This window comes from Ornithodoros turicata, chromosome 1 (genome assembly GCF_037126465.1).
Source record: "Ornithodoros turicata isolate Travis chromosome 1, ASM3712646v1, whole genome shotgun sequence".
NCBI lineage: Eukaryota > Metazoa > Arthropoda > Arachnida > Ixodida > Argasidae > Ornithodoros > Ornithodoros turicata.
Genome location: NC_088201.1, coordinates 154,820,764 through 154,832,232, shown reverse-complemented (window position 1 = coordinate 154,832,232; position 11,469 = coordinate 154,820,764). Strand labels below are relative to the sequence as shown.

The 11,469-nt window shown below is 44.6% G+C and overlaps 1 long non-coding RNA gene across 5 annotated transcripts; it reads left to right on the top strand.

The window, feature by feature from the left end:
- The first annotated feature begins 4,340 nt into the window (after positions 1-4,340).
- Positions 4,341-6,823, top strand: LOC135371404 (uncharacterized). 5 transcript variants are annotated; one of them, XR_010415595.1, is made up of 6 exons: positions 4,341-4,878; positions 5,093-5,173; positions 5,227-5,363; positions 5,436-5,528; positions 5,809-6,167; positions 6,243-6,823. It is a non-coding gene; the product is annotated as an uncharacterized LOC135371404 (long non-coding RNA). The 5 variants fall into 5 exon arrangements; XR_010415596.1 differs by lacking the exon at positions 5,436-5,528 and having other exon boundaries at positions 4,346-4,878; positions 5,809-5,986; positions 6,045-6,167; XR_010415593.1 differs by having other exon boundaries at positions 5,227-5,528.
- Positions 6,824-11,469: the final 4,646 nt, after the last annotated feature.

The following is an 11,469-nucleotide window of genomic DNA, read 5'->3' as shown; positions in this document are numbered from 1 at the left end:
TCTCGGAGTTAACATGAGCACTGCTTCCTTCACTGCCAGATTCCGCTGCTCCCGTGGAGCAGAGCGGCTGTTGCTTTTGACCTTCCAAGAGTCGAATGGGCCACTGTAAGGTTCATGGAACCGCTGCCGGTTGCACCAAGGGATCGGAAACATCTGGCGTGTTTGATTGCGGAAATAAATTTCCAAATTTGGATACGCCGGTTCCGGTTGGCCTTCGGTGGCCACGACTGTGGGATCGTAGACTTGTTTCAGGCAGTTCGTGCTGGACTACGAGCGCTGATCACCAGGGAACAGGCAGTGCTCGGCTCAGTCGAGTGCTCCCGTCGCTGGCTCTGCTCCACTCGCATCTTCCGCTATGATCAGGGTGAGTGGCACATTCTGTTCTAGCCATTTTGCTAGACTTGTACCGTCCTCCTCGCGACTCTCCCGTGTATCATGGATTATTCGCATGGTGTGGCTCGTACAACCAGCAAGCTCCCTAGGAGCGTTGTTATCCTGCCTTTCAGCATAGTGCGCGTCTAGTGTAAATGAGCCTACCTCCATGGTAGCTCTCCTGCTTGATGACAATACGAAATTGTGAAAAATGGTTGTTGACTTGGTTGGGGAAAATAAAGCAAATCGGTAAATTAAGGATATAGGTGGGAGTGGTAGGCGAAAAGATAAGGAAGATGGGCTCACTAATTCTGTGACTCATCTAATCAGTCAACAATACAAGAAATATTGCTGGTCTTCCACCATGATGCCAATACATATATTGTAAAATAGGTAGTTCTCTTCCTACAGTTTGCAATACGAGGTAGTGCTCTTGCTAAATGACAATACACACACATTGTGAAGCTCCCTTAGAGAGCGTTTTTATCGTATAGAATATTGTCCTAGAGAGTGAGTGTTTGCCTGCGTGATGACAATACGCACATTGTGACACCCTGCTAGAGAGTGTTTTTATATAGCTTGTGGTGATTGTAACGTGCAGTTAGTGTCAGTGCAAAGGGGGCCACCTCCATAGGTAGTTCGCCTGCCTGATGACAATATATATTGTGAAGTCCTGCTCGATGACAATACACACATTGTGAAGTCCAGGTCTGGTGCTAGGAAGGTGAAGTCCCTGGGCTCGCTTACGGTGAAGGGCAACGTGATCGAATTGGTCTCTCTGGAGTCCAACTTGGTCACAGTTTCAGTCCTCTCGGTGCCAGATGGCATCCCTGATGTAGCGGTGGAGTCCATTCTTACTGAGTACGATCCCGTCACCAAAGTAGCTCGTGAGACGTTCCCTTAGAAGGAGCTAGAGGGTATCGAAACGGGTAGCCGGCGCGCTCTTGTGGAAATGTGGACCCCCGTTCCGAACTTCGTAAGTGTGCGCTGTAAGCGTTTGCTACTATTCGAGTTGCACGCTGCTCTGCCGACCGATTTTTGGAAGAGATGCCCACGTGCTGCTGTACACTGTGGTGCACGCAAAAAGGGAACAGAAGCGATTACGGAAAGAGGGTAAGAGTCATTTAATATCAGTGCAAACGTGTTTTCTCACCGGCGAAGTCGAAAGGAGCATGACGAGCGCGAAAGGGGAGCAATGATACATTACATGATTCGCACTCGAAAAGACAGGATCACGGCAAACGAAAGCAAGAAACAAGTGTTCACAGGATCAACGAATGGCCCGGTATCGATTTTGACTTGATATAAATGCTAGTTTGGAAGAACAAGAACACAACCTGCTGTACTTCATCGGTGTGTCCACGCTGGCTGTGATGCACCTGTCCACATAAGTGCTCGTGCTTTTGTGATTATAGCCTTTGTTTGACCAATGCTGGTTAACTGTGCACCGAGCTCAGACATTGTTAAAACATGAAGTTAACGCTGAATTCATTTCTTATAAACGTTAGTTGGTGACGTGATGAATATTTCAGTAGCATTTACTCCCTTTTGTGAAGCACAGTTAAGCGTTAAATTCAACTTAAGAGGCCGCTGATCTCGGTTCAAGTGTTAAAGGTACTGTAAAGCAGCACCGATGAAATGTCATTTAGTGTGGCTATTCGATAGTCCAAGCCACCAGGACACAAACTGTGCAAGTTTCATTCCAATCGACGGTGCAGTTAATTAGAAAATTACAATTAGAGATTACGGGCAACACTGTACTAGGTATTCGAAATGAATCCGTACTTCTGACACATACGGCGGCAACCACATTGCATGCGTATAACACTGGGCCCGACATAACAATCTACCACAATCCACCATAAAATCCGCCCCTGCAATCCACACAACGATCCACATCTGAGGGTGAACGAATAAGCGAACTGAAATGAAATGCTGAGCCGTTGACAAAAATGTGTCAGACGTTCAAGAAGCCAGACAGCGTCGGGCCTTGTTTGTTCACAGAGGTTCACAGCCCAGCAAACCACCGACGTCCTAAGGACATCCTCGCATGATCCTATGGTCCTGGTCCCCCATGGATGTCCTAAAAATGTCTTTAAGATATCTTTAAAAATGTCCTAATTTTATCCAGTGGGATGTCCGAGCAGTATGTCACTGGGACTTCCTGACAACGTCCTACCTGGATGTCAAACTTAAATTGAAATGCATGCATATTTTTGTGCTGAAACTATTGCAGCTTCATACTACATAACACAGTTTTGAACAGTATGTTGGAAAGGCAGGTCCATAGTGATTTTGAGCATCGAACAAAAAAGTATGAAATCATTATTGAAGCGCACATGGCAGGTAACACATCAAACAACCAATATTTCACGAAATCTGTTCCTCATATCATTTTTCATATCACCTGTTCACGAAAGCAACATTGCAATGCATGGCCCAAGCTTACCTGAATCGAATGAGAGTGAGTTACTTTTGGAATGTAGAAACACACATATTTCATGCTTCACTATACAAAAGTCTCGTACTCTGATAAAGCGCACAGCGTATAGGTCAAGTGACCAGATGTCCCTATTTACGTGGTAACATCCCCGGCTTTTTGTCCATTGTTTCTGTGTCCGAAGTTTGCAATGATCTACTTGTTGATCACACAAATACAGGGTCTTCATTTTTATCCTTCACAGCATTTTCTGAAAGGCTATGAGAGCAGCACAGATGCCGCTTTTGCAATTGAGTTATACGGCCATGCGGACATAATCTGGAAGAGTGTATGTCAGTACAAGATGAGTAAATACATAAAATTCATTAATTAACTCTTTAATTAGGGAATTTGACAAAAGCGAGATAGCAGAATAGGAGTCAGTCCTCGTTCAAAGCCATTCTATCTTTTAAAAATCCAGAAAAGAGCGCGTGACGTGAAATATTCATCGCTGGATTTTGGTATGCAAATGAGTAAAAACGAAGAACCGCGCCTCAGAGCGCATCATCTACGCCGACGAAGGCTTCTCAGGGCCGGAAAGCGGTTTATCTAGTCAGCATATCGGCCAACTCCAATCATCTCCGTTGCTCCAAATCACGTGGCCTCTGACATGAAATGAGCGCTGTGCTCTCTGCGTTCCCAGTCACTGCGGTTTCGTGTCAAACTTCAGGGATGGATATTTTAACGCACGTGCGTGTTTCAGGAATTGCTAGACCCGGAATGGCTTTTAACAAGCATAGTCTCTCATTCTGCTATCGCGCTTTTGCACAGAATCCCCTAATTAAAGAGTTAATTAATGAATTTTATGTAATTAGTCAACTTGTAGTTTTATACATTCTTCGAGAGGATGTCCGCCTGGTCCTATAATTTGACTGCAAAAATGACATCTGTGCTGTCCTCATAGCTTTTTTTTTTAAATAAAAATTCTGCAAAGCATCAAAATAAGCACCCTGTATAGTACTTGGGCTTGTTGAAAATGGAATCACGCTAAAACTTTGGTAATCAATCTCACGAAGCTTGTGTTCCTCCAGCTCGGGCGTGATTACTTAGTATACGGGCTGTAGTTCCACAATCCGTGAAATCAATTAATAATGAGAGGATAGAGAGGTAGCAAGCGAGCTGGTGGTATAGATCCATAACTTAAACCCCCGAGACTAGGGGACAAAATTGAGACCTTGTCTGTGTTTGTCGTTTTTTTGTCCCCTAGTCTCGGGTTTTTAAGTTATGGATCAATTAATAATGTTGAAATGCCTTGCGCTGAGTTGAGGGAAGTATTTTGACTGTGAAACTACCCGCCTGCCAACTGCTGCGAAGATAGTGCAAGCATGAAACGGTGGGCCAGCACAAACCCCGCTTACTAAAATCAGTGCTTACTACTACTGCTTTGAATTCAGAGAGTTCTGGTGACGCCACATATATGTGTTCGATGTTGTACATGGCGCTACACCCTGTCAGGTCGCAAAAAGACGGTGAAAACGTATTGAAAGACGCACAGTAAAATTATATGAAACAACCTTAACGATCACAATGGTGGTTACGGTGGGTGATATCCCCCAGGTGAAAATCTGAACTGGATTCCGAAGTGGTTCCATTTGTATGCCAAAGTGGTTTGAAGTGGAGTAAACCGTCTCTGGTTCAGAGTAAAGTGCTTCCACTTGATTGCCAAGTGGTTTCCAACTGTTTGTTGGGTCCATATACCAGAAACATTCGCGCAGAGTACCGGAATCGAACTTTGCACAATTTTCACTTGAGTTTGAAACCGAAACTTTAATGGCCTCGTCGTCGACACGAGGAGCAAGACCGAGCGCCATCTGCATCAGTACGTGTTTTGAAATGTCGTTGCTGTTGGTCGTCGGGCTCGTCGGTTCGCAGTTTTCGTCTTTCAACTCTTCAAAACGGGCAAAAACGTGAATATTTAGAATCTCAGTCGTCAGGCACTGCATTATGTACAACTGCTTGTGTTACAACTTCTGCACCAGCTCAGTCGGAAGAAACTACAAGCGATGCGCAGGACTGCAATTACGCTGGTAAGTAGTAGTGATTCGATATTTATGTACATATTTATCTCGGTTCTACTCCCCGTTATTACTGTTGTCTAAAATATCGTAAGTGCAGGCTACCTGTTGGGTAATCTCCACGCCCTCCTGCTCAGGCTTCTCTCCCATGGGGTTACTATTATTTATCTGAACTTTGTGTAGCCTGCTAGTGCTTGAATTGGCTTTGTTATGAATTGTCTTGTAGCTTGCAGTTTGTCATACAAATGGAGGAGACTTGCAGGATGCTTACGAATCATACAGAACAAGGGCCAGCTACTGAAAAGAGGTATGTGGCATATGATTGTGCAGGAAAACATTTACGTGTACTTTTGCGAAAAGTTTTTCTACAGGTTTTCTCACTGAAACTGAATTCCCAGTTTATCGCTTCAATATGCACTACGTTTATGTAATTTTGTCTTCGGATGAGGCAAGAATGGATCCAGTCTCATCTGCCACGAGGTGTCCTTCAGAATGAGGTAGGAGCAGCAACACTTCTTACTGGCTATCATGCTGATATAAATATAAACTGTACTTTTTGCACGAAACAGGATTGCAGATACTAAAGTAGTAATGTGGGTAGTTGGTGCTGACGGCTCATCTCAAAGCAGCAACACAAGACAAGGACGACGAGTGAATAAGCAGTAAGTTCTTATCATTCGTCGTTTGTGTCCTGTGTTACAGGTTCGAGATGAACTGGGCTGCCGACTGTTGGTAAGACCAAATTATCTTCACGTAAAGCAGCATTGCCACTGGTGTGAATTTCTTCTTTTCGGTGATAACAATACATTCGGGTACAGGTGTCGTAGTACAGTCGGCTTGCACTTTTTCTATCATTGACTCCAGACATCATTTATGTCCGATTAACTAGCATATACACAGGAGTGTTATGAGAAATGATCTGAAAGTTGCCATGTTTTACAGATGCGGAGAAAGGTCACTTGCGCCACTCTCACTGCACCGCCGAATTTTATGGCAAGTCGAGTCCTTTCCTTCCAGTTATGCTACTGTCATAATGAACGCCACTTTGCCAGTGCTTAAGTTTTTTCAGTAAGCAAAGTTGCAAAGCAAAGTTCAGTAAAGTCAGTTGTGACTTGGATAGGTGAGCATGCGGATCTGGCTAGTTCTAGACGAGGGTATTATAGCTGTTGGCATTTCAGTATGAAGAACCCCTTGGCTCGGCCTCACATATGCAGTGCTGTTCCGTGAAACGTAGCCAGTACTCAACGTGTTCTTTGTGTGGATTATGGCCGTCGCACAAGAGGAAGATTTTGAAGTAGCCGGTGTGTATGTTTCATATGAAATCAGATTAAAACTTGGGCAGGTTGGTGTGACATACTAAAAGCGTATGTTTCCAGGGCGCTGAGGAGCGTGACGTTGCGGGCAACGAGCACGAGCTGTGCAATGACTGCGACGAGCTTTATGTGTGGTCTCATCTTGCATCTGACCCAATATGCCATTAAGCGAAACAGAAAACTTCGTGCCACTATTATGTTTGAAGTGGACACTGCGACAAAAAAGGCGGCTACGCCACGGCAAAGAACTTGCATCAAAGGAATCAAGAACCGAAGATGCATCTCGCCATTAAATCGAGAACTATAGGGTACTGTGTGCGACTAAGTTAAGAGATAAACATTTTTAAGTGCAATATCAAGAGGTGCCGAAGATGTGTTCCAATATCATCCAGATAAACGTGTGTGACAGTGCGACTAAGTCAAGCCAAGACTGAAACATTTTTAAGTGCAGTATCAAGAGACGCCAAATAATCTGCATCAAAACAATCGGCAGCTGAAGATGTGTCTCAACATTAAATCAAGAGAACCAGGCAACGGTGTGTGACTAAGTCAAGTCAAAGTGAAACATTTTTAAGTACAATATAAAGAGTGAAAGTGTTTTCGTATTGTGTAGCATAAAATAAAGAACTTTTGGAGTCTTGTTATGTTATGTTGCTTGCCTGTGCTACAGATAGACACTGATGTGCAAACAGAGTTGAGTAGAACAAGCCGATGAACTGACGTACAGGCAAGCTACTGGACAATCTATGATAAACATGCCTGAGCAGGTGGTGAACACTGAAGACTGCACAGGACAGCTGTCTTGTATAGTCTCCAGTGTTTACCCATTGCTCAGGCTTGTTTAACATTTCAGCAAGTCTGTCCACCAGATGCCTGTATCTGTCATTTTACCAGCATTCGGGGCACGACATGAAAGAAAACACAGTATGGGAGAAAGATCCATTTCAGGTCCGTGAAATGTAGTTCGGAACGTTATAAGGACGTTTTCAGGAGATCCTGGGATGTGACTTTGGCAGTTTACAGGTAGTCCCACAGACGTCCCAGGGATGATAAAGGATGTCCGAAGGACGTTTCTATTGTCCGGAGCTGAACGTTCTGGGGACGTCCACAGGTCATTGTTGGTTTACTGGGAGAGGTTCACAGAGGGAGTTTGTTCGTTCAAAAGAGGCCGCGAACAAAAGGAGCGCGCAGGCGCAGCAGAGAAGTAGGGAGAGCCCCCATCGAACAGCGGCAGCACCAGGTTACTTCGCAAAAACAGGGGTTAACAGGTTAAACTATTAGCAGGGGTTTCAGAATGCATAGGTAAACAGGAAAACTAATAATATGGTTACTAAAATAACGAAGTTCCAATGTAATAGTGTGTAATACAAATTTTCAGTGTTGCCCGCTGTACAGGGGGTTGTTTGACACCAGGCGTCGCACCGCTCCACTACGCCGCCGCTTTCATGGCAAATTAAAAATATTTATAGCGCGTTGTCGGTCGTATGGTTCCGCATATGGTATTTAGAAGCAACAAAGTCTCTAGTCACATCACCGGCATATCATGCTTGTCTACTGCTTTACAGTACCTTTAACCGGCGTTGGTGAAACCGGGCTTATGCGTCATCTTTATGAGGAACTGAACAAGTGCAGAAAGTTGGGCTAGTTGGTGGGATAGCATGCTGCAACATTTGGGGACGCGAAGGACGAGGACAAAGTTCGAGGACGAGTTGTTCTGTGTGTACCTTATGTCCTCGTCTTTCGCGTCCCAAACTATTGCAGTATGATATTTATGAGGGTCAGTTACTGTTCCGGCGCACCACATGACCGCAAACGGTGCTCTGGGATACTTTCGTGTTGCCAGCAGGGTTGTAAAAGTTACTTTTAAAAAGTAACTAAGTTACAGTTACAGTTACTGTGCTTCAAAAATAATGGGGGTTACTTTTAAATTACTCCAAAACAAAAGTACTTAAGTTACAGATACAGTTACAAAAAAAAATAATTGAACGATTTGATTACTTTCCCGATTACTTTTCCGAAAAGCAAAGGGCGTGCTTGCATGCACCACGACACTACTATTTGGCTGGTGGTAGACAAAACAGCACAAAAGAAAGGCACATTTTATTTATATTCCAGTGTACATGTATGCTAATGCTATAATATCCAACGTATGCCAAGACTATAGTGATGAACACATCTGCATGTATTGCAACTGACATACCTAAAACTCAGTCCCTGTCCCAGAGATGTACGGACTAGAAACGCATTATGACATTCACTTAATTCAAGTCAACGTAGTTGCTAAGAATATACTGACGAACACATGTGCAAGTATTGCAATTGGCATGCCCAAAACTTAGTCCCTGGGACATAAAAAAAAAGTTCAGAAATGAGGGCATTCACAGAGACACAAAACAAAACGGAATCGAACAATTAATACAGCAGGGGAGAAACACACTTCACTTTGACCAGATCACATTTGATCTCGGGTTGATAAGAATAAAAAAATACAAGAACATGTGCGTTACACTTGAACCTTGCGATTGCACTTCAAAAGTAAAACATTCTCAAAGTTGCGGTCAGTCATCCTGCATCTCAGCCTATTCTTGACTATCCCTCCAAGACTGAAAAGTCTTTCAACGGCTGCGCTAGTCGGCATGCCAGTGTTGTACCTCAAGAAAATTGCTCTGACGGACGGGAAGGAACGAAATGCACCAAGGTCCTTGGCCGGAAGGATGGACATGTACTGGAGGAGCTCCTGCTCAGTTGATGATGTGAACCGGTTGAAGTCGAAAAAAGTGTCACCCTCTGTATCATCTTGCTCGGGGGACATATTGAGTGATGCTTCTTGCGCTACAGATGCATTCACCTTCCGCTTAAGAATTTCCCACACTCGATTCTGCTCCTCAGGTGGTAGCCACTGTGTTTTGAACCTGGGATGTGACACTGCAGCCAAAATAAGCGACTCGTCCTTTAACATTGCATCAAACCTCCTATCTACGGCGCACACCAGTTTCTCAACGTATGGCTTACAGTATCTAAGGTCGTCAAACTGTAACGCAGTCAGCTTCCCTTTAAGAACAGCTATTGTGACGTTTCAGTGTATTTATTCTCCGTCATCTCCAGAGACCAAAAGCCACACGTCTCCGCAGCGAACACGAACAAGAAAAGGACGTAGCGCCGCAGGCGCCTACATGCTGCTACTTGCTTCGCCATGTGCTTCTCAAAAAAAGTGATAGCCGCGTTTGGCTTCGTACGTGGCTTCGTAGTGGATTGGAAGTTGGCTCGGGCGGATTCCGCTCACTGTTCCTAGATGCCAGATTCTTTACCAAGAAATGCAGAGCGCAGAGTCTGGGCAAAAGTAATTGCTAAAAGTAATTGATTTCAAATATAAGTTACTGAAATATTTAACTTAGTTACAGATACAGTTACATAAAATAAAATGTAATCGAAATAGAGTACAATAACCACAAAAAGTATTTAGTTACAAATATTCAGTTATTTGTATCTAGTTACTTTACAACCCTGGTAGCGAGGTAGTACATGTATCGTGAAAATAACAGATGCAAAGTGACGCAGAAATGTAACAAAATTGTGCGCACAGCCCTAAACATGTATCTAAAAACGTTTGTGTTTGAGGCAAATCCCAGACAGATTCAAACTGTTCCATTTATTTCTAGGTGTCCTTCCACTGCATCCCAGAAGATCATCAACTTCGCAAGGCGTTGCTGATTGCGATCCAGACACGACCTCCGTTCAACATCAGAACAGCCTTTGTATGCTCAAACAACTTTAAAGAAAATGACTTTTTAGTGAATTTCGCTAGTGGACGTATAACACTGCTCGATGGAGCAGTAACATCCATTTTTGCGTTCAAGAAGCAGTAAGAGGCCGAGGGTTCGGCCAATTCCGGATAATAAATCTCCAGTTCGCACCATTTTTCCCAAAAACTGTCCGGCACCAGAGGACAGAGAAAATGGAAAACCTATGCAAGAGGACAACATGGAATCAGTCGGTTATGCTGCACCTGAACCCACAGATGAGAGTGCAGAGTCGGAAAAGGACAGGAAGGTCCGTCAACTTTCTGAGGAGCCGGGAGACAAAGTCGTGACTCTGGAAAGAAGGATTGACCTGCTCACAGAGAAGTGGAGACACCTGGAGCGTGCATCAGCTGAATTTTCTTTGAATAGGTGCAAGGACAACAGTGACGACTTTCAGTTTTACCCCGGCTTGCCGCCTTACTACATCTTCAAGCAACTACTTCATTATTTATGGACTCACTGCACAAGTGCAAATGGTGACATATTAAACTAATCAAGGGATAGAATTGGGCCGCCCTGCAGTGCTCACAACGGAGAACCAACCCTTCTTGTTTCTTGTCTACCTTAGGCTTGGGCTTAGGCTTGGCCTTTTCCAGAAAGACGCTGGACATAGGTTCGACATGCATCAAAGCACGACTTCGAAAGATATGATGGCGACCACGCGTGAATACTCACCAAGCTGACGCGATGGGCTACAGTGTTGCGGAAGAAGCACCGCATGGTTTACGCTGGCAAAATATGTTCATCTCTTGGCTTTATGACGACGGAGTTATGTCGGTAAGCGGCAAATCAACATGTAAACAAAGCCGCATTACCTCAAATGACGTTTTCTATGACGTGCGACCAGGACAAGATGGCTGTTTTGCCAAAGGCACCCGCTTGAGGGTAGTTACAACAACGGCGGGTTTGTGTCACCCCTGTGGTTGGAAGACTCACATAGGATTATGTCACTTGTAGCTATGCCGGCACGGTGATTGTCCAAGCCAGTTTTCGAGGCGTAGTACTCTTCCAGGTACTCGGCAGAGAGTCCTCGAAGCGTGGAGAGGTCTGACGAACACCTGTTGGTCATCACAATTGCCTCAGATGTTCACGATCGCGTCCGAAACACGACAACAGCAAATGCGAATGTCAACCACCTACATTTGCCCCGGGAGAAGGCCTTCAAGATGTCGTATTTTGCGAGGTTCGCCTTAAGCTCAACAGATGGCGGCACATTTGCATGAGGTCGATTGCATTACTTTTAAGTAGAGTAGCGGGTAGCGGTATTCCATTACTGAGTTTTGGTCATGGGTTCAACACTGTCAAATGATCAGTGAATAGACCAAAGGATGGTCGTTTAAGCAGATTTTTGTTTCAACTGGCTTTGAAGTCGCGATTCATCTCCCACCTCCCTGAATGACTGAGCTGCTCCAGGGCTTCTACCGTCTTCAGAGACCGACTTGCCTTTGTGCGTTGACGCGGTTCCGTGGCGTCCAGCGGGGGCACTTTCT